The 27226-nt window shown below is 45.0% G+C and overlaps 1 protein-coding gene across 3 annotated transcripts in view; it reads right to left on the bottom strand.

Annotated features, from left to right (window-relative positions):
* The window catches only part of LOC140427999 (zinc finger X-chromosomal protein-like), a 58993-nt gene extending 40012 nt beyond the window's left edge, over positions 1-18981 (bottom strand). Inside the window, exon 1 of one of the 3 annotated variants that reach the window (XM_072513938.1) lies at positions 18475-18981. The gene's annotated coding sequence lies outside the window, so the exon portion shown is untranslated. Of the gene's footprint in view, positions 1-12000; positions 12178-18061; positions 18358-18474 lie in introns of those variants that run through there. The other 2 variants (XM_072513939.1, XM_072513940.1) reach the window with 2 other exon arrangements.
* Positions 18982-27226: the final 8245 nt, after the last annotated feature.

Raw genomic sequence — 27226 nt, 5'->3', positions numbered from 1 at the left:
GGAGATAGTGAGGTCAAGGGAGGAAAGTGTCGGAGATGGACCACGTGAAGGTGATAGAAGGGTGGAAATTGGAAGTGAAATTGATAAATTTTTCCAGGTTTTCCAGGAACATGAAGCAGCACCGAAAAAGTTGTTGATGAACAAGGAATGTTCCACACACCCCATAAAAAGATAGGCAAAACTGGGACCTATACATGTATCCATGGCCACGCCTTTGGTTTGGAGGAAGTTCGACAAGTTAAAGGAGAAATTATTCAGTGAGAGACAATTCAGCCAGTCGGAGGAGAGTGGTGGTGGATGGGGATTATTCAGGCCTCTGTTCGAGGAAGAAACGGAGAACCCTCAGACCATCCTGGCCTGGAATGGAGGTATAGAGGGATTGAAAAACCCATGGTAAACAGGAGGCGGTTAGGGCCAGGAAACTGGAAGTTGTTGATATGATGTAGGGCATCAGAGGAATCGTGGGTGTAGGTGTGTGGGAACTGGACAAGAGGATAGAGTATGGAGTCAAGATAGGAAGAAATTAATTTAATAGGGCAGGAACAGGCTGACACGATGGACTTAACCTGGACAGTCCTGTTTGTGGATTTTGGGGAGGAGCATTTACAATGACATTGTTTAGAAAACAACATTTGAAGACATATTCATTTGTCCAATTTACCATGATATCCTATTCGTCTGCTGGGCCCCAGATCACAGACTTGTGAAAACTGTTCCTGAATTAATAATCCAGAGTAAAGCTTCACAACAATTATAACCACAAATGTTTGTGGAAATGAGCACTTGAAATAATTAGTTTAAAATTGAAAAGAACTAGCCTTCAGAAACTACCATCTTCACCAAGTTTAAGGTCAAATGCTGTGCCAAAGTATTTCTCACCTTCCTGCCCCTTTTTTAAACATTCACCGCTGAACATAGAGGTTAAATAAAGGAATTGCATTTTCTCATCCAATCTCAAATTGATTGGTATTGATTGTTGCCCCCCCCAAAATCATGATCTGGATTTTAAAATTTTTTTTAAATAAAATAAATGTTAGCTTGAACTAATCCTTGAAATCAAACATCTTCAATCTAAAACCATGCCAGATTATCTTTCAATATACTCCTGTGAGCATTTTTGCGGTTTGAGATTTAACTGATTTGTTTAGGTATACATTCCCTGCGTACTTTAATTACTTACCATTGAAAACAATTTTTCAGTGTACATAGAAGAAAATCACCAATTGCAGCATGCTTATCCAGGTGCAGCTAAAAGGAGTCAGCACTTAATAGGAAATAAAGTCCAATTCAATTTCACCATACATGTTCTTCTTTTGGAATCTATATATTTAATGTTACCATATAATCAACATTTTTTGTTTGAGGGCCCTGAATGAGAAAAGTGGATATTCTTCTCAATATTTCAACGTAATTTGTTTAAATGAACTTGGGGTTAGATGACTACATTGTTTTTAAAATATAGTGGAACTGAAAAGACAATACATCCCTTCCATTGTTCCTGACATTACAACAGCGATTACAATTCAAAAAATATAATTCAGTGGCTCCAAAGCACTCTGGGGCTACCCGAGATGGTGAAAAGCACAATATTAATGCAAGTCTTTTATTTCTTTCTTTGACAATTGCAGACAAATCATTCCAACAGTGCCCACATATGCCAATAGGAAACATCTATTTACATGCAGGTTAAATATCTGTTGCTGGCTGGTTGCCTAATAAAGGTGAACCCTTCAACAAGATTTAAAGGATTTCTCAAACATCAACCAACCAAATACTAAATAATTACCCACCATTAAAATTCAATGTCAGAGAAATTAACCAGTAGACCATGATCAGGAATTTATGATTGGAAGATCCAGTTTCAAAACTAAAATTTTATTCACTGTTGTAACGTGCAAAAAATGACAGCCAAGTTTCACACAAACATTAATGAGATATTGACAGTATATTAGTTGAGGTATATATATTGACCAGGACAAAGCTGAATAATTCCCGACCCTTCTGCAAGTTCCCAGGCTAAGATCGTTTGCGTAAAACAGAGACTGTGCTTCAGTTTTACATCTTATTTGAAAAATAGTTCCTTTGACAGTGCAGCACTCTTTTTCAGTACTGCATTGATGTGTCAGGCTAGATTCCAGATCATCTGCTCAAGTCTCTAGAGTCCCAATTTGGGACTTAAGACATTCTGACCCCGAGGAAAAATGCCTTACCAGTGAGCCAAGGCAGGCAATTGCAATACACTAATCAAATGCTAACTGCTAGCTTTAACAACAATTCTGATTAGATAGTTATCTGGCTAAACAGTTATTACTTCTCTGAAGAGAATTTGTACATTTGCCAAAATACTGTAAAGTTGGCACAGCATAATAAAAGGACTGATAAAATAAAATTGGATCACATAAACCTTGTGACGTTGTTATAACAAGGAAGTTCCACAATGTCTGCCGCAACAAAGATTTATAAAGCAAAGAAGTAATAGTTCTATTTCTGGTATCCTATATTTGGTGTTAACATTCTATTAATTATTGCAACTTTCTGCAAATGTAACTATTCTTTATTACAATCATTTGTATTTAATTAAAATTAGGTAACTTGATATTAGTCACCAAGTAATAAAGATATCGAAGGGAGATGAACGGATTCATGATTAAGTGGGATTGTAATAAATGAAAAGGTCACATTGTTCTTAAATTGTCATTTGGTGGTACAGAACTAGAGTATTGCCGAATAAAAATAAAAAATTTTGTCAAAGCTTTTTGCCTTGCACCCATCAGGACAGTTTGCAAAAATACAAATGTGAGAGGAAATAACAAATTTATACTGTGTGATAATGGGGTGGCACGGTGGCGCAGTGGTTAGCACTGCTGCCTCACGCGCTGAGGACCCAGGTTCGATCCCAGCCCCAGGTCACTGTCCGTGTGGAGTTTGCTCATTCTCCCCATGTCTCCGTGGATCTCACCCCCAAAGATTTGCAGGGTAGGTGGATGGGCCACACTAAATTGCCCCTTAATTGGAAAAAAAAGAATTGGGTACCCTAAACTTATACAACAAAATACTGTGTGAGAGTGCCGATTGGTTGACAAGTGGATTCTAACTGTTAAGAGTTGCCGCCGTGGGAAATGAGCAAATTGATGGTGACTGATAGTTACATGCCAAACATCGTTTGAAATGTAAAATGGAAACTTGACTCAGATTGGCCAAGGCATTGCCCTGAGAAATGAACCTGCGAATGGCTGTCATTTATTTTGTTTAGCTGAAACAATCACAATGTACGTACATGTTCTTTGTTTGCAAAGACCAGGGCCATTTGTATTAATATACGTAGCTTCAAGTACACGCAAATGCTCCACACTGCAAGTCCCGCTGACAATCTTAAATTGGTTGTCAGTGTAATTTTTAGCACACTGATGATTATTTAGCAAAATGTTGTACAATTAGCAAATCACATCTAATGTTGGACACTTTTGCAAGCATGGGCTGGTTGGGTACAGTCTGTACCTTGCCCACTGCGAACAGCTGAAGGGACAACTCTTTGATACAATCCGCCAGTCTTTGGGACATATGGCCTACATACCTAGCATTGAAATTCATATACTATGTTACTCAATAGTGTGATAGGCAGAACGTCATTTTGGCTTGACAACAGCATCCTATTAGTGGCAAATGTTACCCGTGCTGCTACTGCACCAGCAGAGGGCAGTAGAGTGGAGCTGCTGATTGGCTGTTGCGGGGGAAATTTGCATACGTGCATTGTGGTCACCCTAACTTGAAGGTGTACCTGAGCAAGAGACCCTAGCTGTTCAAGTGAAGACAAGCATCCAGAAGTGGGCAGTAGAGCGGAGCTGCTGGTTGGCTGTTGCGGGGGAAATGTGCATACGTGCACTGTGGTCATCCTAACTTGAAGGTGTACCTGAGCAAGAGACCCTAGCTGTTCAAGTGAAGACAAGCATCCAGCAGAGGGCAATAGAACGGAGCTGCTGATTGGCTGTTGCGGGGAACTTTGCGTACGTGCATTGTGGTCGTCCTAACTTGAAGGTTTGTGGAGGAGCTGTTGTCAAGTGACAATTAAACCCGAAACACATCTTCAGTGTTTCCCTCCCTACCCCCTCCTCTAACCAAAAAAACAACCGTTGTAAAGATCAAGGGGAAGGCTTGAGGGCAGGTAGAAGTTGAACAGTGACATCACAGCCTGCAGGTAAGGGATTGGCTGGTGATTGGTAAGTAGTTTTTCTTGTATTTTCCCTCAGGTGTTAGCGTGCGGGGCGCAGAGGTTGCTCAGTGAGTGCTTGCTGAGAAAGGGAGTGAATAACAGCTAAGCTCTTTCTTTATTTTTTTATCTAGAGGGGATGACAGGGAAAGTAATGCAATGTTCCTCCTGCAGAATGTCAGTGTGCCTGCTGATTTCATCTGTGGGAAGTGCATCCATCTCCAGCTCCTCAGAAACCCCGTTAGGGAGCTGGAGCTGGATGAACTTCGGATCATTCGGGAGGCAGAGGTGGTCGTAGATAGAAGCTTCAGGGATGTAGTTACTCCGAAGAATAAAGAAAGATGGGTGACGGTGAGAGGGGCTGGGAGGAAGCAATCAGTACAGGGATCCCCTGTGGTTGTTCTCCTTAGTAACATGTATACCGATTTGTATACTGTTTGGGGGGGGGGGGGAAAACTTACCAGGGGTAAGCCATGGGGTACAGGTCTCTGGCACAGAGTCTGTCCCTGTTGCTCAGAAGGGAAGGGGGGATAGGAGTAGAGCATTAGTCATTGGAGACTCCATAGTTAGGGGGATAGGTAGGAGATTCTGTGGGAACGAGAGAGACTCGCGGTTGGTGTGTTGCCTCCCAGGTGCCAGGGTGCGTGATGTCTCGGATCGTGTTTTTGGGATCCTTAAGGGGGAGGGATAGCAGTCCCAAGTCGTGGTCCACATAGGTAGGAAAAGGGATAGGGATGTAAGGCAGGAATTCAGGGATCTAGGGTGGAAACTTAGATCTAGGACAAACAGAGTTATTATCTCTGGGTTGTTACCCGTGCCACGTTCTAACGAGACGAGGAATAGGGAGAGAGAGGAGTTGAACACGTGGCTACATGGATGGTGCAGGAGGGAGGGTTTCAGATTTCTGTATAATTGGGGCTCATCCTGGGATCGGTGGGACCTCTACAAACGGGATGGTCTACACCTGGACCAGAGGGGTACCAATATCCTGGGGGGGGGGAGAAGCAATTTGCTAATGCTCTTCGGGAGGGTTTAAACTAGTTCAGCAGGGTCTTGGGAACCTGAATTGTAGCTTCAGTATACAGGAGGTTGAGAGTAGTGATGTCATGAGTAAGGTTTCAAAGTTGCAGGAGTGCACCGGCAGGCAGGAAGGTGGTTTAAAGTGTGTCTTCTTCAATGACGGAAGCATCCGGAATAAGGTGGGTGAACTTGCGGCATGGGTTGGTACCTAGGACTTCGATGTTGTGGCCATTTCGGAGACATGGATAGAGCAGGGACAGGAATGGTTGTTGCAGGTGCCGGGGTTTAGATATTTTAGTAAGCTCAGGGAAGGTGGTAAAAGAGGGGAGGGGTGGCATTGTTAGTCAAGGACAGTATTACGGTGGCAGAAAGGACGTTTGATGAGGACTCGTCTACTGAGGTAGTATGGGCTGAGGTTAGATACAGGAAAGGAGAGGTCACCCTGTTAGGGGTTTTCTATAGGCCTCAGAAAAGTTCCAGAGATGTAGAGGAAAGGATTGCAAAGATGATTCTGGATAGGAGCGAAAGTAACAGGGTAGTTGTTATGCCGGACTTTAACTTTCCAAATATTGACTGGAAACTCTATAGTTCGAGTAATTTAGATGGGTCCGTTTTTGTCCAATGTGTGCAGGATGGTTTCCTGACACAGTATGTAGATAGGCCAATGAGAGGCGAGGCCATATTGGATTTGGTACTGGGTAATGAACCAGGACAGGTGTTAGATTTGGAGGTAGGTGAGCACTTTGGTGATAGTGACCACAATTCGATTACGTTTACTTTAGTGATAGGTATATACCGCAGGGCAAGAGTTATATCTGGGGGAAAGGCAATTATGATGCGATGAGGCAAGACTTAGGATGCATCGGATGGAGAGGAAAACTGCAGAAGATGGGCACAATGGAAATATGGAGCTTGTTCAAGGAACAGCTACTGTGTATCCTTGATAAGTACGTACCTGTCAGGCAGGGAGGAAGTGGTCGAGCAAGGGAACCGTGGTTTACTAAAACAGTCGAAACACTTGTCAAGAGGAAGAAGGAGGCTTATGTAAAGATGAGACATGCAGGTGCAGTTAGGGCACTCGAGAGTTACAAGTTAGCTGGGAAGGACTTAAAGAGAGAGCTAAGAAGAGCCAGGAGGGGACATGAGAAGTCTTTGGCAGGTAGGATCAAGGATAACCCTAAAGCTTTCCATAGATATGTTAGGAATAAAAGAATGACTAGGGTAAAAGTAGGGCCAGTCAAGGACAGTAGTGGGAAGTTGTGCGTGGAGTCAGAGGAGATAGGAGAGGTGTTAAATGAATATTTTTCGTCAGTATTCAAACAGGAAAAAGACAATGTTGTCGAGGAGAATACTGAGATTCAGGCTACTAGACTAGAAGGGCTTGAGGTTCATAACGATGAGGGGTTTGCAATTCTGGAAAGTGTGAAAATAGATAAGTCCCCTGGGCCGGATGAGATTTATCCTAGGATTCTGTGGGAAGCTAGGGAGGAGATTGCTGAGCCTTTGGCTTTGATCTTTAAGTCATCTTTGTCTACAGGAATAGTGCCAGAAGACTGGAGGATAGCAAATGTTGTCCCCTTGTTCAAGAAGGGGAGTAGGGACAACCCCGATAACTATAGACCAGTGAGCCTTACTTCTGTTGTGGGCAAAATCTTGGAAAGGTTTATAAGAGATAGGATGTATAATCATCTGGAAAGGAATAATTTGATTAGAGATAGTCAACACGATTTTGTGAAGGGTAGGTCGTGCCTCACAAACCTTATTGAGTTCTTTGAGAAGGTGACCAAACAGGTGGATGAGGGTAAAGCAGTTGATGTGGTGTCTATGGATTTCAGTAAAGCGTTTGATAAGGTTCCCCACGGCTACTGCAGAAAATACGGAGGCATGGGATTCAGGGTGATTTAGCAGTTTGGATCAGAAATTGGCTAGCTGGAAGAAGACAAAGGGTGGTGGTTGATGGGAAATGTTCAGACTGAAGTCCAGTTACTAGTGGTGTACCACAAGAATCTGTTTTGGGGCCACTGCTGTTTGTCATTTTTATAAATGACCTGGAGGAGGGCGTAGAAGGATGGGGTGAGTAAATTTGCAGATGACACTAAAGTCGGTGGAATTGTGGACAGTGCGGAAGGATGTTACAAGTTACAGAGGAACATATATAAGCTGCAGTGCTGGGCTGAGAGGTGACAAATGGAGTTTAATGCAGATAAGTGTGAGGTGATTCATTTTGGAAGGAATAACAGGAAGACAGAGTACTGGGCTAATGGTAAGATTCTTGGCAGTGTGGATGAGCAGAGAGATCTCGGTGTCCATGTACATAGATCCCTGAAAGTTGCCACCCAGGTTGAGAAGGTTGTTAAGAAGACGTATGGTGTGTTAGCTTTTATTGTTAGAGGGATTGAGTTTCGGAGCCATGAGGTCATGTTGCAGCTGTACAAAACTCTGGTGCGGCCGCATTTGGAGTATTGCGTGCAATTCTGGTCGCCGCATTATAGGAAGGATGTGGAAGCATTGGAAAGGGTGCAGAGGAGATTTACCAGAATGTTGCCTGGTATGGAGGGAAGATCTAATGAGGAAAGGCTGGGGGACTTGACGCTGTTTTCGTTAGAGAGAAGTAGGTTAAGAGGTGACCTAATTGAGGCATACAAGATGATCAGAGGATTGGATAGGGTGGACAGTGAGAGCCTTTTTCCTCAGATGGTGATGTCTAGCACGAGGGGACATAGCTTTAAATTGAGTGGAGATAGATATAGGACAGATGTCAGAGGTAGGTTCTTTACTCGGAGAGTAGTAAGGGCGTGGAATGCCCTGCCTGCAACAGTAGTGAACTCGCCAACACTAAGGGGATTCAAATGGTCATTGGATAGACATATGGACGATAAGGGAATAGTGTAGTTGGGCTTTAGAGTGGTTTCACAGGTCGGTGCAACATCGAGGTCCGAAGGGCCTGTACTGCGCTGTAATGTTCTATGCATAGTAGCAGCGTGAAACAGCTAGTTTCACTTGTTGCTCAAATGTTTAAGATGCCTTGTCCTTCCAGGGTAATAAGGCAGACGGGCACTTTTCAGGGCCAAAGGTGATGGCCTTAGGCCTGCTCATGGGTTTGCACGATGTACAGCGCAAAATGATCTGCTTCGGGTCACCGTAATCCCGTACGATGTCTACGTTGCACCCTATTTCAGCTTACATGGTGAGCAAAATGGCTGGAGCCCTATTTCAAGGCTGCCGTTAAGGCCAATCTTATAACTTGTGGAACTGCAAGGCGCATTGACCAGTAACAGTAGGCTTATGGGAAACCGTGGTAAAGAGCCCCCAAACAGATTTCTCAATTAGTACATCAAGAAGGGGAATTAATTTGACTGCTGAATTTCAAAGGAGTCCATTAAGGATACGCAAGGAAATTATTACATGCAGATGCGGACTGAAATATAGCAAATGTATTATCCACATATTGGAAATATTCAAAGGGTAGGAGATTAGGCGTCATTCCATCGAAGACGCGTTTATATGCAACCCAACAAAGTTGTTTGGGAGAGCTGGACTTAGAGGGGTTCCATGATAACAACATCTATTTGGGTATAGATGATGTAATTCTAGCTAAACTCAAATGAGTGAGTTGCCAAGTTCATAAGCTCAATGAATGCTGATTTGCCTAATGGTGGCAGGTCTAGATTGCCATGATATAGTGCTGCAGTGCAAATACATGGCTTCCTTCAGTGGAATATTGGTGAATAGGCTAGCAATGTTCTTAAATTTAGTATATTTCTTAAATTCTCATTTATAAACAGACAAAATTAACATGGTAACCCAAATAAACCTCAAGCTGTTACATTACAGGCAACATCACTACTCAGGATTTTGTTAATTCAAGTTAACAGTTACATGGAAGTACAAAGATCCATTTTGAACCAACCAATGACATGCATGCATGAGACTACTCCATGCAGTTCCAGTTTAGCCTTCAACCAAACAGGCCTCGTTCGCAAACTTGCTATTACAGCTGTTGCTTTTTAATTGGTCTTCTCTTTAATAGCTTCCACTTCACAAGTTTTTTTATTTCTGAAGATACTGACTGCACTAATAGTGAAATATTTAGCTTATTTTCATCTCCCTTTTTTAGAAATTCTCCAATCAATATCATACACCATTTTCCACATGATAAATAACATTTTCTGACAAGACAACTTCAGTTATCTCAAAATGGTTTCATTAGACCGAGACAAGCAAACTGGCTACAGTATGCATCTTTGTGAATTAGTTCTACCCACATTCATTAACATTATTACAAATGTTACATTTTCTAAGATTATTTAATCTCAAAATATTATTGTGGGTTCTTTTATCATATATACCAAAATATATAAATATACAATTGTTCAATAAAATATTTATTGATCTCATAAAATTACAAAAACAGATGTTGGTAAATAGCCTTTTTCTCCCCCCATGAATTCTTAATTTCTACATTTGAACAAATGTGAGGTGCTGCATTTTGGTAAAATTACTGGGATACTCTAAATTGAAGTATGTTTGATACTGTGGAAGAGCAGAGGTACATTGAAAAAAATGAAATTAATGAAATGAAAATCGCTTATTGTCACAAGTAGGCTTCAATTAAGTTACTGTGAAAAGCCCCTAGTCGCCACATTCCGGCACCTGTTCGGGGAGGCTCTAACGGGAATTGAACCGTGCTGCTGGCCTGCCTTGGTCTGCTTTCAAAGCCAGCGATTTAGCCCCGTGCTAAACAGCCCCATTGGGAAGCATGCTGAAACATTAGAGATGATACAACTTGGATTCACTAGAACATTGCCTAATCTGAAGAAATAAATTTACCAAGAAAGGCTTTTGTTAGATCAATGTAGATTACAAGGTGATAAAATAGAGAGCTTTAAAATACACACTTCTGACACAGGATAGATAGAAAGAGGCTGTGTCCAGTAATTGAGTGATCAAGAACAAAGGGCCATAGATTCAAGATTGTCAAAAGGAATAGACAGTCAGCTGGTCAGAGGTCCGGACTTGTTGTCAGCCTCCCGAATAACCCTGGAATAGGATCTGCACTCGACACTGCAGAGAGAATGACAGCCCGGCCAAATATTGTGGTGGGCAAATAAGGTAGCAGTGCAATGTATACACTTGAGTCTTCAGACATGAAGCTGCAGCCAAGCCAAGTTAATGGGTTTTCTGAACTAACCTGGAGTGGAGGAGGGCATGGTGGCTTATTTGAAAACAGCTCTGTATAAACCCAGCAAACCTTGCTGGAAAATGTGTTTGTACCTAGGTAAGAATGGAATCTAACGTGGCTGGTGCTCCTTGATTAAGCAATGTACATGTTCCTTTCTTGCTTATTATGGCTATTGGAAGGTTTTACAACACCCATTGCTGAATTTTTTTTAAAAAAACACATATTTTCTCCCGAGGTAAGTTTCAGATGGATTTTGAAAAGGATACTTGTGTAACAGAAGAAAATTGAATGCAATTCACATTTGAAGGGATGAAGACAATTAAAACTGGTACCATAACAGAGGGATATTTCTAAAGCCTTTTGCACTATCGCGAAAGGCATGTCAACCCATTAACATGTACTGGCAATGCAAAGGGAACCAAGACAGGCAAAAGCTGCAATGTCATTAAAACGGCAACCACCATTATTCCAAGTTGAGGTAAACCTCAGAAGAAACAAGATCCTATTAGTGATTTTAACAAATTCCTAACAGTTTGAAACTAAGATTTAAAAATGTAGTAATTACAAATCTAACCATCTGTAGCTATAAATTGACAATGTATGTAGATAGATACTAAGAGGGAAACATTGTTTGTACTACAATTTGCCCAAAAGAGTTTAAGTGACACCAAAATTGGAAATAAACAGAAATGCTGGGACCACTTGCATGTCAGCAATGGGTGTAGACCCTTGATCGCACTATTCATCTATAATATTTTCCAAAGAGAAAATGCTGGAAAATCTCAGCAGGTCTGGCATCTGTAGGGAGAGAAATGAGCTAACGTTTTGAGTCCAGATGACCCTGACAAAGGGTCAACTGGACTCGAAACATTAGCTCTTTTCTCTCCCTACAGATGCTGCCAGACCTGCTGAGATTTTCCAGCATTTTTTCTTTGGAAAATATTATAGTTTCTCTTTGGTTTAAGATTCCAGCATCCACAGTAATTTGCTTTTATATAATATTTTCCAACTCTTTTGAAATGTCAACCGTTTTGTTCTTGTAGATGCTGCCTGGCCTGTTTTGTTTCCAAATTCCAGCAGCTGAAACATTTAGCTTTTTATTCAAAAATTGAATTGTGGCTTATTAAACTTTTTTTATTCTTTCACACGATGTGGCATTGCTGGATAGTCCAGCATTCATTGCCCATCCTTAATTTGTATAATAGTAAATCTGTTTATGAACTTGTAGGAAGAACAGATGGTACTAGATGGCACTCTTGTTCTAGTTTCTTCAGCAGTAAGATTATTTACCAGACTGAGAAATCCTTTGTTACCAACAGAGGGCATGTACATTCTGATACATACGGTATATAGTTGCAGTAAATCTGGAATTCTTTGTATAGTAGTGACAAAGTGAAGCATTGAATCGGGGTCAAAAAGTGAGCAAATTTGAGTATCTCAAGTGGCTCAAATCACCTAATAATGATCTTTATTAGTGTCACAAGTAGGCTTACATGAACACTGCAATGACGTTACTGTGAAAATGTCCTAGTCACCACCATCCAGCGCCTGTTAGGGTACACAGAGGGAGAATTCAGAATGTGTAACTCACCTAACAAGTACGTCATTTGGGACTTGCGGGAGGAAACCGGAGCAGCCGGAGGAAACCCACGCAGACACAGGGAGAACGTGCAGACTCCGCACTGACAGTGAGCCAAGCCTGGAATCGAACCCGGGTTCTTGGTGTTGTGAAGCAACAGTGCTAATCACTGTGCTGCTTTCTTGTACATAAAATAGTTTCAGGTTCCAAACCTTCAATTCTTTTCTGGGCAAATACTGTTGACAGAAATATATAATCTCAGAGTTTCCAAAAAAGCTTTTTTTTTTTAAATTTAGAGTATCCAATTCTTTTTTTTCAAATAAGGGACAATTTTGAGTGGCCAATTGACCTACCCTGCACATCTTTGGATTGTGGGGGTGAAACCCACGCAGACACGGTGAGAATGTGCAAACTTCCCACAGACAGTAACCCGGATCGAACCTGGGTCCGCGACACCATGAGGCCGCAGTGCTAACTGCTGTGCCACCGTATTGCCCTATCCAAATAATGTAAACAATGAAGAACAACCATAGAAAACATATTTTTTCCCCAGAGGTGGAACTGAGATGCTAAATTTTTATTATGTCTCTTTGTTTAGCAAAATGCAGGTTCTCAAATTATAATAGAAACAAAGATGCTAGCAAAGTGCTCAACAAACTTTGAAAAATGCATTATTTTTCTGTTAGCGCACTGATGATCCAGGAATCCTTGATGGAAAAGGACTGGAATTCTCCACTTAATCCCCTCCTCCAGTTACATGGAATACATACATACATTCACTTTAATACCCACAATATAATGTTGACTAGGTTTCAATAGTAACTCTGTGCTGATGGAATTTGGTTTTTAAATTTAGAGCACCCAATTCATTTTTCAGCCAATTAAGGGGCAATTTAGCATGGCCAATCCACCTGCACATCTTTGGCTTGTGGGGGCGAAACCCACGCAAACACAGGGAGAATGTGCAAACTCCACACAGAGTGACCCAGAGCCGGGATCGAACCCGGGACCTCGGTGTCGTGAGGCAGCAGCGCTAACCACTGTGCTGCCCTCCTGATGGAATTTTTAACTCTCATGCCCACCCCTACAGATTTCACTTGATGATTTATAGATTTGTCTCTCAGACATAGCAAGTAGCGACCCTCAGTCGCTACTGAGTTAACTGGTCTCAGCAAAGGCATACCAGGTGCGTACAGCTGCCAATATGCCGCAGGTTAAGAAAATAAATACTCACAGCACTCCCTTATGACCAACTCATAATTTGAAAACCTGCAGTTAATCATTTCTGCTTGCAGAAGCTAAGAGAGAATGACGGTTACCCATGGAACCATACCCATTAAAAGTATAAGTACAAAATTCTGCACCATGCTTCCGCTCTGATCTCTTTGTTTCCAAAGAGAAAATGCTGGAAAATCTCAGCAGGTCTGGCAACATCTGTACGGAGAGAAAAGACCCTAAAGGGTCACCTGGACTCAAAAAGTTAGCTTTTTTCTCTCCCTATTAATGCTGCCAGACCTGCTGAGATTTTCCAGGGTTTCCTCTTTGGGAACAGATTCCAGCATCCGCAGTAATTTGCTTTAATCCTGATCTCTTTGTTCTTGGAGCTAAATGTAAGCACAAGAAATATCTTTCAATCAGGCATTTCACAGCCTTCTGGATTGAACAATGAATGTTACAATTTTAGATTGTAACCTCTTTTTTTTGGTTCAGACAGCAATTGTTCATTATTCGGTCACTCATACCTTTGTTCGAGACACTTCACTTGTCCCATTACCACTCTGTCTCGTCTCTTAAACCATTAACCCTTTTGTAATTTAATCACTCCTGCCTTCCACCCCATTACCCCAATTTTCTTACCTCTGTACCTGCACCTACTCTTACCTTTTTCACAATTCTGACGAAAGGTCGGCAACCTAAAACATTAATCCTGCTTCCACTGCCCTACAAGCATTACCAACATGTTCTGCTTTTATTCCATTGAAAATATCAATGCCTTTGGAACAGGTGAAAACATGATATTGGGCAGTTTCATTGGAAGCCTGACACGCTCCCATTTCTCCCCCTCCCATGAGTGTAGTAGTTTCATAAAATGCCAATGGTTGTGTGGTAAGTGAAAATAAGTGAAGGCAGACAATGAAATAAAATAGTCTTTGTACAAATCATGCATTAAAGATTGCATTTTGTTTTTTTAAAAAGCACCTCCATTTTTTTTCTTGCCAAAGCTGATATATATTATTGGCAAATGAAAGTTTACATGAATAGCAGTCCACTGGCTTCATCAGGTGCCCAACCATGCAAAATTGCAAGTGGAAACAGAGGAAATTTGAACCGTATCTTCCATCTACCTTAGCATGGATAAGTTAGTTTTCAGGATACCATGCCACTTACAGTTGTAATTAGGAACCAATGTGCTCATGAAGCTCCTGTTTGGTAGCATAAATAGTATAATGCACTTCGTCATTGAAATTACTTTTGGCACATCAAGCTCTTTAGAAACAATTTCTTCTAGGTTTGTATCAAGCTTAAAAGAGCTTTAAACTCATATCTCAGTTGCAACAAATATTCAGGCAAAACCACAATCCATGCATTTGATCTTCATTGATCATAGAATTTACAGTGCATAAGGAGGCCCAATGAGTCTGCACCGGCTCTTGGAAAGAGCACCGTACCCAAGTCCACACCTCCACCCGATCCCCATAACCCAGTAACTCCACCCAACACTAAGGGCAATTTTGGACATTAATGGCAATTTAGCATGGCTAATCCACCTAACCTGCACATATTTGGACTGTGGGAGGAAACCGGAGCACCCGGAGGAAACCCACGCACACATGGGGAGAACGTGCAGACTCCGCACAGTCAGTGACCCAAGCCGGGAATCAAACCTGGGACCCTGGAGCTGTGAAGCAATTGTGCTAACCACTATGCTACCGTGCTGCCCATTTGATACTTCATACCTATTAATTTCCAAGGAAGCAGTAATTTTCAGCATCTACAATAAAATCAGGAGTGTTAAAAGTAACTGCTAATCATAGAAACATATGGTTCCCATGTCACAAAATTGTACGCACGAGGAACTTCGGCCAAACACATCAATTGCAGATCTGAATGAGCTATTCACAGTCCTATTTCTCCACATAGACTTTTTAAACTTAATGCCCAAAGAACACTTTTTAATTTAGAGTACCCAAATCTTTTTTCCAATTAAGGAACAATTTAGCATGGGCCAATCCACCTACCCGACACATCTTTGGGTTGTGGGGCTGTGACCCACGCAGACACGTGGAGAATATGCAAACTCCACACGGACAGTGACCTGGAGCCGGGATTGAATCCAGGTCCTCGGCACCATGAGGCAGTAGTGCTAACCACTGCCCCATATGCCGCCCTCCCCAAAAGAGAACATACACCAAACTATTTAGGGTATTATATGACCAAGGTGGACTTTCATAACTCATTAAGTCAGTAATCACGTTGGAAAACACCATATTCATTTATCTCTCAAAAGGGATTTTCTATAAAAAGCTAACTATATTTTTCTTGTCATGGATTTTCATATCTCTACTGATCTTGCTGACTCTAGTGTTCCAAATTCTGTTGCTGCCAGTCACCTCTTCCTATTGCTGGTGTTCTGCTTTGTTCTCCGTCCTGCCCCAGCTGTCTTCTCTACATCCCAATAATGTAAATTCTAAATTGGGCAGCACGGTAGCACAAGTGAATAGCACTGTGGCTTCACAGCACCAGGGTCCCAGGTTCGATTCCCTGCTGGGTCACATCTGTGCGGAATCTGTGCGTTCTCCCTGGGTCTGCGTGGGTTTCCTCCGGGTGCTCTGGTTTCCTCCCACAGTCCAAAGACATGCAGGTTAGGTGGATTGGCCATACTAAATTGCCCTGAGTATCCAAAAAGGTTAGGAGGAATTACAGTGGAAGTGGGTCGGTGCAGACTCGATGGGCTGAATGGCCTCCCTCTGCACTGTATGTTCTATGTATCTATCAAGGTGTGCAGTTTTAAAATTTGCAATTGCCACTGCTATTAGATCTTTTTATAAAGTATAATTTTGTGCAGGCCATTTAATATTTATTAATGCCCCATGGAACCTGGGCCATCTTAACAGGTTCTCTTGCTGAAGAAATTGGCAAAACAGATGCTGAATTTTGAGGACCTTTCAACTCATCGTAAAATGCTAAGCCTGCTCGACAGAAGACCGGTGGTCTACGTATTTACATTGTGTACCTTGTGTTGCCCTATTATGTATTTTCTTTTTGTTTTATTTTCATGTACTAAATGATCTGTTTGAGTTGCTCACAGAAAAATACCTCGATACACGTGACAATAAACAAATCCAAATTTTATGCGCTGGTTCTTTCATATGGTCAAAATGCAGTTCTCTTTAAATATATGCATACAGTTTATAGAAAGAAAATAATGAGACTGTAAGAGAACTTGAGCCACGGTGCTGCATGGTGGCACAATGGTCAACACAGCTGCCTCACAACACCAGGGACCCAAATTCGATTCCGGCCTCGAGTGACTGTGTGGAGCTTGCATGTTCTCCCAGTGCGTGGGTTTCCACCAAGTGCTTTGCGGAGTTCCCTCCCACTGTCTAAAGATGTGTAGGTTAGGTGGATTGCCAATGCTAAAAATTGCTCCCCCCCCCCCCCCCTTTCCGGAGTGTCCAGATATGCTAGTTAGGTGAGGTTTTAGGGATAGTACATGGGAGTGAGTCTAGTTAGGCTGCTCTTTTGGTGCAGACTCGATGGGCCGAATGGCCTCCTTCTGCACTGTAGGGATTCTATGGGAATGCGTGCAAAATTCAGAAATTTCTGAACTGCACAGAAAATTCGGAAAACCAAGGCCTTTTCTTCATTCTTGCACATATTTTTTTTAGAAATAAAGTATGAAGATTTTTTTTGAATTGCGAGCACTGGCTAGTGCCGCTTATTTCGGCCCACTTGAGAAAAACGGAGGGGGAATAAGATCTCGGCTCCACAAGTCCTGTACAAAATGAACTCGGTTGGTTTCAATTCAGTTGCTCGAAGTGTGAGCCCACATGATTAAGCAAAGCAGGAGATGCAAATAAGTGCCTGAAGCTGGTATTGGGTGCTCGCTTCCACAGAAAAAGTTCCATCTTCGGACTTTTAAAAAAAAGTAAACTGGAGAGCGAGCATTCTAGTTATTCTTTAAAAAAAAATGCAAATAGTCGTTTAAAAAAATCAAACCAGAATTATTTGAGATTATTTTGCAGATGGATAATGAGCTGGCTCCTCTGTCCCTCCAGAGAAATTTGTCTGAAAACACGGAGCGCGCCTGTCATGCATTGTAAACTGAATGTACGGAACATGTTTTTTTTTTAAAAGAAACTCAGAGCCGCGTTTCTCCTCCCCAATCACAAGTCGGAAAACAAGGTTAACCAGAACGTTTCAAATCCAAGGATTTAAAGCTGACCTTACTTTACAAAAATAACCGGCTGCAAAAAGTACTTTGGGTAGGTGACATTGTTGCTTAAAAGCGCTCAATTGACTGCATGGGAGAGGAGAGCGGAGTTAAATGCGGAGAATGGCGAGAGATGCATTATGAAACCGGTAGTGTTGATTGAGAGGAAGGAGCGGGAAAGAAAACTGCCGCAGTGTCTGTCAGGCGATGACGACAATGAAGATGGAAATGGCGGACAGTCCAGGATGCACAGAATCTCTACGGTGTTGCGCAGGCCATTCGGCCCATCGAGTCTGCACTGGACACAGTCGAAGAAGCCCCACACGCCGCTTCTCAGAAAGCGACCCGCACCGCCAGGAAGGAGACGACAAAAAAACAAAACACCGCAGGAGAAAAAATTCGCGCGCAAAGCAACGGCTGCGTCTGTCGAATTTAAAATCCGGTCACGGCGCAAAGCGCGGGACTTCTTTTTTCCAATTACTTTTTTCCCTTTGAAGTGACCGGATCGCGGAGTTGCTCTCCTCTCGGAGTCGAGTCGAGGGGAGGGAAAACAAAAGGTGACTCGGGAGCCGGTTGGAGGAGGGGGTTGGAAGAGACTCCATGCTGCCCCTCAGTGAGGGGAAAAAGAAAACCACTCACCGCCAAGATGGCGCTGGACGCCTTCCTCCAACCCTGCCCCCAGCCGACATTTTGTCTCCGCCATGAGCCGCACAATGTGCCTTTGCGGCAGCTCCTTCTCGCCGACATCTCCCTCAAACACAAAAGGAAAGATCGCCCGCCGCCACCTCTCGCCTCGGATTTCCCCCCCTCCCTTGACCGATTTGATTTAAAAATTAACTTGGAACAGATTTCCACCGAGGCCTTCCTAAAGCTCAACACGACGGGGGAAACCCTCGTGGCCTAAGTGCGGCCTCCTCGCGGCCTACCAACCGCCACTGCTCCTAACGGCCGCTCTCGAGCTGCCGCGCGAGCGCCCGCCGGCTGCCCCCCGCCAGGGGAAGCGGTCTCGGAGAGAGGTGGCCCAGCGGCCGCGGCGGCGCCCTTGCCCTTACCTGGTGAGTCAACCTGGCCGCCGGTGGCCCGATTTCGGGACGTTTCGCTTCCCTTGTTGGCTGGCAGGCTCAGCCTTTCCTGGCTGGGCCGAGCGCTGGAGGGTCGGGTCGGGCCTAGCCCTGCCAATCAGGCTTTGTTGTTTGATGGCTGCGGGGAGGAGGAGGAGGGGCTGACTCGACTCTGCTCCTCGCTCCCGCCGCCGTCGTAATACGTAACGTCAGAGCCTAACCCCTAGGAAAATGCGGAAGAAGCAAGTGTGGTCAGGCCAGAGCTGGGAAAGCAGCAAAAAAACGCAGATATTTAACGTCCCCGTCAGCGGCGGCCGCTCAACCCGAGCCTCGGGACTCTGCCCGCGGCCGAATCTGGGCGAGGTCCTAGATTTTATCCCCCCCCCTTTTCGCGGTTCAGAATGATGAATTGAAACGTGTGTGTTCGTACGGCTGCAACTTGTCAGAAGCTAAAATCCCGGTTTATAAGTAAAATTGTAGCCCACCCCAGCGCAGGGATCGGTTCGTCTAAATCTTTTGTTGAGACGGAGGAGTTTAAAATGTGCGTGTGTGAAAGAACCGGCATTCCAAAGCTCAACAAGCCGAACGGGAGGGGGGGGTAGGGGGAATAATCTCGGTTAGTCGAGCACTAAAGCAGTTGATCGAGGCACCCGGCTCCTTTTTATATATTTTGATTTGTCCCTTCATCTTCGTTAACAAACCCGCGCCCGCCATTTTCCACTCCTCCGTCCACCATTTTAATTAACCCAAGCTTAATTTCCATGTTTTTAAGTGATATCCCACCGCCTCCGTACCACCTTTCGTGATGCATGGATGGCAGCACATGATTAAATTAGATCCTTGAAGAGAGTCATACTTAGACCCAATATTTGACCTCTTCACCCCCAGGTTGACCTCAAGTTTGAGGGTAGGTGGAGGGTAAATGGGAGGCCAGCCATTTAAGTTTGGAGGTAACAGAGACACAAATGAGGGTTTGAAAAGCAGATCAGTTGAGCCAGGACAGAATTGGAGAGAAGCCAGCTAAGAGAATGAGGGGAGATATAATGTACTGTGGTTAGAATTACAAAATACACTGCTCTCGTGCTCGTGTTAAGGGCGGAAACATGATTGGAATGATTCTGATGGGATGTTCATTTGAAAAGACAGCGTGGAAGGTAGTGATTATGGTTTTGAAAGGGTGGGGGTATGGTACCTGTAGCAAATAAAACATTTATAATTTCAACTAATGTACCAGCTGCATATTATGTGGTAAGCAGTTTAGATTGAATTAGGTTGGGAACAGAAGATGGGTCACGTAATCAAATTGGGCTTGGAGTCAGCGTGGGAAGAAATGGTAGGAAAACATGGGTTCAGAGTGAAAGTACGGGGAGGTGAATTGATTTTTGTGATGATTTTCTTACACTTGTTGAGGTGATGATGGGAGATGTATGTTTAAGGAGGCTATTGGTATTGGAGAAAATATGCAGTGGATTATCTTTGCTCTCCAGGAAGCAAACAGTTTTGCAGACCTGAGTACTTTGTTCATCTAGCTTGTGGATGAATGGTGAAGCTATTTGATACAGTCAAGTTTATAAGACGAGTGAATGAAGATGGAGGTCATACCAAGGAAATAACGGACGAAAGAGTAAACTTTCTTACGAATTAAGGTACCCAATAGGTTGAGCAAATCAGTTGCAGAAGTATGGGGAAAATGATACAAAAACTAGCGTGATAAATGGTTTCGGAGAGAATCGTTTCCACGGCTGGATACAGAGGAAGTATATTGAAAAAGGGATGGATATGTTGAGGAATACAACGTTTTATTGCAGATAGCTTTGATGGTGAGCGTGGTTATGGAGTAGATAGGTCACTGGAGATGTCAAATTAAGGTGTGGGCTACAAATACGAGGAAGACAGTTTATATAAAAGGAGATGTGGAAGGGGGAATTGAGGGTGGTGAAGTCAAAGGAGAGATGTCAAGGATTGAATTCACTCCCAAGTCAGTGCAGAGGCTGAGGCAGGATATCTTGGATACACCTGGTGGGTTTGGAGTACGATTTTAGAATGAAAATGCCATAGAATCCCTACAGTGCAGAGGGGGACCATTTGGCCCATTGAGTGCACCAACCCTTCGAAAGAGCACCCAACCTAGGCACAGTCCCCCACCCAATTCCTGTTACCCAACCTTAAGGGGCATTTCAGCATGATCAATCCACATAACCACATCTTTGGACTGGGAGGAAACCGGAGCACCCAGAGGAAACTCACGCAAGGGGGGGGGGATGTGCAAACTCCACACAGTCACCCAAAATCAGAATCAAATGTGGGTTCCTGGTGCTGTGAGGTAGCAGTGCTAGCCACCTTGCTGCCCCAAAATCAATGTGCTGGCAGGAGAAGTGACTAAGATGTGAGTTTTTTAGGGCTGCATTGCCACTTTAGTTATACATATAAGCCAATTATATCTAGAATTTGGTACAAGCTTTCTTATTAAACATATTTTATTACGAACATGTATCAAAACAGGTTACAGCAAATAAACACCCTGGGAGGCACACTTCCCAACAATCAACAGTTTGTACAACTTCTCTTCTCCCCTGCCCCTCGTGACGAACAGCTCCTCAAACACGGTCACAAACATCCCCCACGTTTTCTCAAACCCCTCTGTTGAGCCCCTTAACTCAGACTTTATCTTCTCCAACGCAGGAAGTCGTACAGGTCACCCAACCAAGCCGCTGCCCCCGGTGGTGATGTCAACCGCCATTCCAATAAAATCCGCTGCCGGGCAATCAAAGAATCAAAGGCCACGACATCGGCCTTCCTCCTCTCCATGAGCTCCGGCTTCTCTGAAACCCCAAATATCGGCACCAATGGTCTGGGTCCACTTCCCCACTATCCTGGCTAGGCCCGCAACAATTCCCGCCCAGAATCTCTCCCAATTTTTCACAACCTCAGATCATGGGCTGGATTCTCTGTTCTGGAGACTAAGTCCCCACGCCGGTGTGAAAACGGTGGTGTTTTACGCCAGGAGAACTGGCGCAAAACGGCCACCGATTCCCTGTCTAGCAGCCAGGCAGCTCCAGCTGCCGATACGGCCTGGAGAGTTGCTGGGTCCTGGCTGTGCATGGGCGGCCTGCAGCAGCTGCGCCGTGCTTCATGGCCGACACGGTCTGCAAAATAGTACCCCCCCCACTTCGGCCAGCTCGCGCGCCCGGACCGCCCCACCTTAGTGCCCCCTGCCCTGAATAATGCCCTCCCTGCCCGCGGGCTTTCCCTCGACTGTGGCGCCGCTGGACTGAGTCCGCAGCTGCCATGCTGAGTTCCTGACTGATGAGACATCCACGCTGACGGGAACTTTGCCAGTTGGGGATGGAGCATCGTGGGGCGGGCCTCAGCCAATGTTCAGAGGCCATGGATACGGTACGCCGCTTTTCAGGGGGTGGAGCATCGTGAAAGCGGTGCCGCTCCCGGTTCCGGCATCATCAGGGATTCTCCGCTGAATGCGATTTTGGCATCGGGGATCGGAGAATCCAGCCCCATGTGCGCGTGATTCGCTGGCCTCCGCCCACACCTCTCACACTCATCTGCCACCCCCGGAAAAAAAACACTCATTGTCGCCCGAGTCATATGCACCCTTAAACTGTATCAGGCTGATCCTTGCACAGGAGGACGTCCTGTATATCCTACACGTGCCTCACTCCATACTCCCCAATTGATCTCCCCTTCCCATTTCTCCTTGATCTTCACCACATTCACCGCCCTGCTCCCCAGCCACATGTATATATCCCCAATTCTTCCCTCCCCTTCCACATCCGGAAGCAGCAGTCGCTCCAGCAGGGTGTATCCCAGCAACTTAGGGAATGCCTTCCAGTCCCTAACCTGCAGATACCTGAACTCACTTCCCCTCGGCAGATCTACCCTCTCCCTTAGCTCCTCCAAACTGGCAAACCCTTTCTCCAAATACAGATCCCTCACGACCAACCCCACTTCCCTCCACCTCATGTATACACTATCCATCCCTCATCTCCCCCCCCCCCCCTTCAAACCCATGATTCTCGCACAACGGCATTAACACCGACATCCCCTCCACCCTAAAATGCCACCTCAACTGATCCCAAATTTTCACTGTGGATTGCACCTCTGGGCTTCCCGAATACCTACCCGGCGCCATTGGCAACACTATCGTCACCATGGCCCTTTAGCTGGACCCCCTACAAGATTCCTCCTCCATCCTCACCCACTCAACCCCTTCTCCTTCCCACCATTGCCGCACCTTTTCCACATTTGCCATCCAGTAATAATGAAGCAGGTTCGGCAACGCTAACCCCCTCTGCTGCCTCTGCACCTTCCTTGCCCATACAAAGTCCAAAATAATTGTGTCCAATTTCCGAAAAAAGGCCTTTGGTATAAAGATCGGGAGAGCCGGAAAAATAAGAACACCCGCGACATTTTAACTGGCCCATTCAGTCCCTGGACGTTCCACGTTACCAACCTTACCGGACGCTTACGCCTCCAATCCCCTCCACCGTCCGTCATCTTCTCCACTCAACTCCAGCCCTCTTAATTCCACCCTATACCTAGCCCATTCCAGATTGCCCCCTTCTCTGCTCCTGACCATGTCATCGCTCACCTGGTACGTCGCGACAACCTCCTACCCGGCCACTCCTCTTGGCCTTCTCCCCCACCCGACTTCTGCTCGCCAGCATTACTTGCTAGTGCGGCAGCCCCTGCTCAAAGGTTCCTCCCAAAGACCTCCCCCCACCCACCCCCATTCCTCTGCTCAAGGAAGAGGCTCCCTGCTGACCTTATCTTCCCCCACCCAAACAAAGACGACTCCAGGCTACCTCCCCCAAAAGCAAACAACCAAATGCTAAACACAAACAGTCCCATAAAACAGGAGGGGGGGTGGTGGGAATATCCATCCCCACATAAACCCTTCACCCCTACCACCCCTTACAATCCCAACAGTATACAGAAGACCCAAAAAAGGAACCCCTCCAATACCTACTCCCACTTCAAACGTGTTCCCAATCATTACGAAATGCCAGCACCCCGGTTCCCAAACATTATCAACTCAGTTCTTCCCCAGTTTATAGTCCTTAATGAAGTCCTCAGCCGCTTCTGGGGTCTCGAAGTAATACTCCTGGCCTTCAAACGTCACCCATAATTTTGCCGGGTAGAGCACCCAAAACCTGATCTGCCGCTGGTACAGCACCTCCTTGGCCTTGTACCCTGCCAACCACTTTGCCAACTCAGCTCAAAAGTGCTGATATATTCGGACCATGTTCCCCTCCCATTCGCAGGTGCGCTTCTCCCTGTCCCAACGCAAAATCTTCTCTTTCTCCAGGGACCTGTGAACTCGGTCCACTTCAGGGGTCTTATCTAGCACACCTTCCGCCACCAGCTCCACCAGCATCTTCGAGACGAACCTTGTGGCATTCGCACCTTCCACTCCTTTAGGCAGGCCCACTATTCACAGGTTCTGCCTTCTCGAGGTATTTTCCTGCTCCTCCACCTTCGCCCTCAACGTTTTACAACCCCACCTCTGCCTCCAGTGCCAACACACGATCGCTGTGGTCCGAGATTACTCCTTCAATCTCTCAAATCTGCGACCCCTGCACCTCCAAACATTTCTGCACCCACTCCATCAAACTCTTCAGGGGTGCCACAGCTGCTTCAATGGCCTTAGAGCGATCCTCCCACATTTCCTTCCTCTGCTGGCGGAATTCCTCCTTAATAAAAGCCACTAACTGCTCCTCCATCTGGGGCTTTCCACCTTGCAACAGCCTCCGCCATCCTTACACCGGCTGTTGCGCCACAGGTTTCCTCCAACTCTTTGGCCAGGTCTCTCACCGTCTTCTGCCGGGTCTGATAACTAGTGGACATGTCACTTCTGGGGGAAACTATGCCGACCTTCAACTACCCCATTTCATCGAAATTGCGCCCAATATCGGGTAAAAAGAGCCCTTTCCTCAGCCTTCGAGCAAGAGCAGCCCTGAGTATGATGCCTCACAGGTCGTACAGGTTCCTGAGGCAGAAACCGACAGCTGTGGAGGTGCCGCGGGTGGTGATCGTGAGACTCCACAAATTTGTGGAGAAAGAGAAGATTTTGCGTTGGGCCAGGGAGAAGCGCACCTGCGAATGGGAGGGGAACAAGGTCCGAATATATCAGGACTTGAGCTGCGTCGGTGAAATGGCGGGCAGGGTACAAGGTCATGGCCGCCACCGGAATATTTTTTTTAACAAGCTTAAGTAAATTGATTACAGCAAGTTTTAATAAATTCACATTATACCGTAAGTTGGGGGGAAAGTAAATTAGTTTGAGATTTACATAGTAAAGGACTTGCATAAAATACGGCATAGTCCTTTAATTATGTCTTGAGATTTGAGATACAAATCAATTGGGAGGCACGGTAGCACAATGATTAGCACTGTTGCTTCACAATGCCAGGGTCCCAGGTTCGATTACTGCTTGAATCACTGCAAAGTCTGTACGTTCTCCCCGTGCCTGCGTGGGTTTTCTCTGGGTGCTCCGGTTTCCTCCCACAAGCGCTGAAAGATGTGCTGTTAGGTGAATTGGACATTCTGAATTCTCCCTCAGTGTACCCGAACAGGCGTCGGAGTGCGGCGACTAGGGGATTTTTACACGAAAGAGAAAATGCTGGAAAATCTCAGCAAGTCTGGCAGCATCTGTAGGGAGAGAAAAGAGCTAACGTTTCGAGTCCGATGACTTTGTCAAAGCTAACAGACAGAGAAAGTGGGAAATATTTATACTGTGGAGTGAGAATGAAAGATGAGTCATTGCCACAGAAACCCAGGGAAACCGGGTGCTAATGGCCACAGAAACCAAGGGGAAAGAGTGCTAATGGCAGCCCCCAGACAGGACAAAAGATGTGAAAGGTCAAACAGCAGGGAAACTAACATCAGAGGATGAACTGTAGATGTGGGGGGAGGGGAAGGGGGAAGCAAAAAAGAGGAAGATGAAGGAAAGGTGAATAAGATTGGGGGAAGGGAATAAATATATATTAAGAAAGAAAGAAATGGTAAAAGACAGTTAAAATGATTTCTTTCATTTTAAGAAAGAAAGATACCATTTCTTTCTTAATAGATATATTTAAAAAAATGTTTTATTAAAGCTTTTCCAACCAACGTTTTTACATAACAAAGATAGAAGTACAAATAATAATAAAAATAAACCAGAATTATTAAACAAAACAAGGTGGGTGTTGTCTTCCTATAAACCTTACATTATATCAACAGTTCCCCCCCCCCCCCCCCCCACCTGAGCCCCCCCCCCCCCAGGATGTTGCTGCTGCCGACAATTACTGCTCCCCTAGAAAGTCAAGAAAAGGTTGCCACCGCCGGGGGAACCCCATCAAGGACCCTGTCAAGGAGAACTTTATTCGCTCCAGGCTGAGGAACCCCGCCATATCGCTAACCAAGGTCTCCACACTCGGGGGTTTCGAATCCCTCCACATTAACAAGATCCGTCTCTGGGCTACCAGGGAGGCAAAGGCCAGTACCTCGGCCTCTTTCACTTCCTGCACTCCCGGATCCTCCGACACCCCAAATATCGCTACTGTTGGACTCGCCTTCACCCGAGTGTCCAAAATCCTAGACCACCCTCGCAAACCCCTGCCAGAATTCTTTAAGTGCCGGGAATGCCCAAAACATATGGGCATGGTTCGCCGGACTCCCTGCACATCTCGGGCACCTGTCCTCCACCCCAAAAAACTTACTCATCCTTGCTGCTGTTATGTGCGGCCGATGCGCCACCTTAAACTGAATTATGCTGAGCTTGGCACATGATGAGGAGGAGTTCACCCTGCCCAGGGCGTTGGCCCACAGGCCCTCACCCAGCTCCTCCTCCCACTTGCCCTTCAACTCCTCCACTGAGGCTTCCTGCAGCTCCTGATATATGTCCGACACCTTCCCCTCCCCTACCCAGATGCCAGACACCACCCTGTCCTGGATCCTACGCGGGGGCAGCAGCGGAAATGTCCCCACCTGTTTTCTAAGAAAGTCCCGAACCTGGAGGTACCTGAACGCATTCCCCAGGGGCAGGCCGAACTTCTCCAGCGCCTGCATGCTAGGGAAAATCCCGTCTATAAACAGGTCCCCCATCCTAACACCTGCCCTATACCTTCTTAATAGATATTTAATTCCCCCCCAATCTTATCCACCTTTCCTTCATCTTCCTCCTATTTGCTTCCTCTCCCCCACATCTACAGTTCATCCTCTGATGTTAGTTTCCCTGCTGTTTGACCTTTCATATCTTTTGTCCTCTGGGAACTGCCATTAGCACTCTTTCCCCTTGGTTTCTGTGGCCATTAGCACCCGGTTTCCCTGGGTTTCTATGGCTATGACTCATCTTTCATTCTCACTCCACAGTATAAATATTTCTCACTTTCTCTGTTAGCTTTGACAAAGAGTCATCGGACTCGAAACATTAGCTCTTTTCTCTCCCTACAGATGTTGCCAGACTTGCTGAGATTTTCCAGCATTTTCTTTTGTTCCAGATTCTAGCGTCCGCAGTAATTTGCTTTTATCCAGGGGATTTTTACAGTAACTTGAAGTGTTAATGTAAGTCTACTTGTGACAATAATAAAGATTATTATGAACTTTTTAAAATTTAGAGTATGCAATTTTTTCCCCCAATTAAGGGGCTATTTAGCGTGTCAATCCACCTAGCATGCACATCTTTGGGCTGTGGAGATGAGACCCACACAAACACTGGGAGAATGTGCAAACTACACAGGTACAGTGG

This window comes from Scyliorhinus torazame, chromosome 8 (genome assembly GCF_047496885.1).
Source record: "Scyliorhinus torazame isolate Kashiwa2021f chromosome 8, sScyTor2.1, whole genome shotgun sequence".
NCBI lineage: Eukaryota > Metazoa > Chordata > Chondrichthyes > Carcharhiniformes > Scyliorhinidae > Scyliorhinus > Scyliorhinus torazame.
The sequence above is the reverse complement of the archived record's forward strand: the minus strand, read 5'-3'. Positions and strand labels throughout refer to the sequence as shown.